The 3,811-nt window shown below is 41.1% G+C and overlaps 1 pseudogene; it reads left to right on the top strand.

Moving 5' to 3' along the window:
* Nucleotides 1–203: 203 nt before the first annotated feature.
* LOC116569972 lies at nucleotides 204–960 on the top strand (annotated as a pseudogene).
* Nucleotides 961–3,811: the final 2,851 nt, after the last annotated feature.

The following is a 3,811-nucleotide window of genomic DNA, read 5'->3' as shown; positions in this document are numbered from 1 at the left end:
TCCTGTTTGATACACCAGACTCCTCATCAAGGGAACTCACCCTGTTCAGTTTCATTGTCTTCCTCCCCACCCCACAAGAAAAATTATTGTAGACATATGTCTGAACATCACATTAACTAAGCCACAACTGAAGAATGAAAAGAAGTTTAACTTCTAAGGGTGAATACAGTCCTAGTAATTTTAAAATAAGTTTTTTTCCATACATGAATTTAACTCCACAATTTTCTATAAAGATTAGGCTGAGAAAAATCAAGAATTCACACATTCAATCAACATTATCAAAGTGTCTGAAGTGCATTGCTAGAGCCTGTAGGGCCCAGATAGTCAGCTGGCCAGAGCCAAGAGGAGATGCTGGGACACAAGCAGGCACGATGGAAATGAAGAGAAGTGGAGAGGAGTACTTCACATGCATCACTGAGCACGAAGACCTCAGGGTCCACACCATGCTCCTCCACAGGGTCAACAAAGAGATTCTTTCAGAAGTGGAGCGTAGCCTCCAGGATGCCATGCGAGTGTGCCACAATGTTCACTGGGACCCCCAGCTTATTTCTGGGCTAGAGCCTCTGAACTGGCCATGGTCCACCCCTTGACAGAAAAATCAAAGCCATGTTCCATTGTATGGAACAATGGCCAGACAGGGCTGTTGGCTGGGCCTCACAGGTCATCCCTCGTGCCCTGATCCAGAGCTGTGGGACCAGCATGATCCCTTTACTTCATCCCTTCAGGCCAAGCATGCCCAGGAGAATGGTGAGATCTGGGGCATACATGTGAGACGGGTACCCTGGGGGACATGCAAGCCTTGGGCATCTGGGAGCCACAGGCTGTAAGCTATAACAGTACAAGACAGCAATGGAGACAGCAGTTCTGCTCTTGTAGACTGATGACATCATCTCAGGCCACAAAGAGGAGGGTGATGACCAGAGCCCATGAGGTGGGGTGCCTGATGCTGGCCAGGAGTGAGTGGCAGGCAAGGCAACCTCAACACAGAGCCAGCAGAGGGTCCCTCTTCCCTGAGCCAGACTGCCAGGATATTCGGGATGTCTTTGGAAGGGATCAGGTTGAAAGGCAGCCCAGGCACCTTTCTGTCCCAGCTGAGTCTGCAAAGGATGCAGACCTATAATTCTTCTCCACTATAAGTTTCCATCCAGTTTGCTTCCGATGATTCTATCTAAGCCATTCGAAAAAAAAAAATAAGTAACTGTTACTGTCAACTGTTAGCAAAATGGAGACAGAATGTAGGACTAAGTGAACTGAGTGAGGAGTGTCCAAAGAACCTAGTATTGACACTTATGAGGCACAATCCAGATAGCAGAGGAGCTGGAGAACAGCAGGGTTCCCATCTGTGAATACCTCAGGTCAGCTGGGAGACAGCAAAAAAGTCCATCGGGGTTTTTCTTTTTTCTTTCTTTCTTTCTTTCTTTCTTTCTTTCTTTCTTTCTTTCTTTCTTTCTTTTTTTTTTTTTAATGAGCCATAGAAAAAAAGTCCTTTGGAAACTGTTCTGATTCTCTGCTTACTACAATCTTCTCATCTCAGAGCCCTTACTCCAGGAATGCCCCCACACATCTCCCAGGGAGCTGCCATCTCATGGGTTTCTTGTTAGGAGTACACAAGATCGTCAAGAAAACACCCCCTCTCAGTTCCTGGTACTCACTGCTAGAATTAGAAATCCCTTAATCCACAAATTATTTAACCTGGCAGCAAGACAACTGAAATTGTATTCCAAAGAATGTCAAAGGAAGGCAAAACTGGGATCTTATCTGGCTTTATAATTCTGCCCTGTGAAGTGAAATAGAAGTCTGAAAAATCTTTGCTCCTTTCTGTCTAAAACTAGGTCTGCAGGTCAAGAGACAGAATGAGCTGAAATACCAAACAATTGGTTTTTAATTTTAGCACTAAGAGAGCAATGCCACTTTGGGAACCATGATTATATGAACCACCAGATTCCCAGTGTTCAGAATCTATGAAATAATAATTGTCCTATACTAACCTACCTCCCCCCACCACCATTTTCTCCTTCCCTAAAGAACTGATTCACTCAGGGAAGCAGGCATAGATCCTTCAGATTCATGGAAAATATGTCCTTTTGATGGTTCTAGTAAATAAATCATGGTTAGTCTAAACCAACCAAGAGAATTACAGTCCCCTTTCCTGTGTATTTTCCCAGTCTCTATTGATAGTACACATATCTGAAACATAGGTTCCAGATAAAATAATATAAGAAGGGTTCTACTGGGGAAATCTGGGGAGGGGGCATCTCTACAGATAAACATGCACAACTTTTATAAAGGAAAGACTTTTTTTTTAAATATTTTATTTATTTCTTTGACACGAGAGAGAGAGAGAGAGAGAGAGATCACAAGTAGGCAGAGAGGCAGGCAGAGAGAGAGGGGGGAAGCAGGCTCCTCGCTGGGCAGAAAGCCCCATGTGGGGCTCAATCCCAGGACCCTGAGATCATGACCTGAGCCAAAGGCAGAGGCTTAACCCACTGAGCCACCCAGGTGCCCCAAGGAAAGACATTTTTCCTAGATGTCTCTTTTTAGATTAAAATGTCAAAGGAAGGCAATGAAATGAAATGTGGAAATGAAATGGAATGTGGAAATGTAGGAATGAAAATGTGATGCCTGGAGCTGTGATAACTATATTGCCACCATGAGGCAATAAATCGCAAGAATGAAAAGCCAACACTCTAAGGACTGCAGAGCAGAAGTGTAGAAATCCTACATCCTTGACATCACTGAACCTCTGAAATAAATCTAGACATACCTACCACTAGTCTTCTTTTACTGTATTAAATACCCTTACAACTTAAGACTTTTGGTGTATTTATATTTATTTGTAGCCAAATCAATCCCTACAAACTCAACTTCAAGCAGAGGGCTGGAGGAAGTAGAGAGAATAGTCAGATATTTGGCCACTGCATTTGATAGATTCATATGAAATCTTTGTTCACTCACTGTATACTTAAATTTGTTCCACTTCATTTCAAATATGATATACTGCGTTTTTAGCCAAAGAGTAGTAGCATTCCAAAGACTGCCAACTCCCAGAATAAATGGGAGGTTTAAGACTTAAACCCGCTACAAATGTTTGTACTCTTCACAGACACAGTTTCATTAACACAAGGATTGACCCTGACTAGCATAAATGGAGCTTTTAATCTCAGGTTCCTCAATCTAGATCCCTGTTCCGCTGTATGAATTCAGTGCAGAAGAGTTTGGTAATCGAGATCTTCATAAACTCATGGGGTTAATATTTTGAACGGTCATTTTATTTGTTCCAAACCCCACCTTGGCCCTACTTTTCAACTTTCCCCCTACAGAGTAATTCACTAGGTTAATAGTATTGGCTACTAACATAGATTAGACTTATTTTTTAAATAAGTGTTTATTTTTAGTTAGCTAAGTAATGGGTTAGTCTTTCACATAGTCAAAAAGTCAAGTAATACAAATAAAGTCAACTGTTGGTATTCTCACCAGAGGTGACCCCTATTGTATGTTTGTGGTTCTTCTTCTTTATCCAAATAGTCATTTACGTGGTGACTCTTTGTCTTAAAGAATACAATTGGCATAGTCAATTTTTTAGTATCTTTATTATCTTTGTTTTTTGTTTAATTTATGTATGCCCCCAATAATATTAATATCTGTATCTATCTCCATATATTTTTATAATATATGTATTATATTAATAGAGATATAATTGTATTTCTGGAATAATTCCTATGCATTTGAAGAATAAATGCAAATAGAGTCCAACCTCCCCCACGACACATAAAAAAGCAAATTCCAGCCACACTTAAAACCTGAAGGTAAT

Source organism: Mustela erminea, chromosome 12, assembly GCF_009829155.1.
Source record: "Mustela erminea isolate mMusErm1 chromosome 12, mMusErm1.Pri, whole genome shotgun sequence".
Lineage (NCBI taxonomy): Eukaryota > Metazoa > Chordata > Mammalia > Carnivora > Mustelidae > Mustela > Mustela erminea.
Note: the sequence above shows the minus strand (reverse complement) of the source record. Positions and strands in the feature narration are given on the sequence as shown.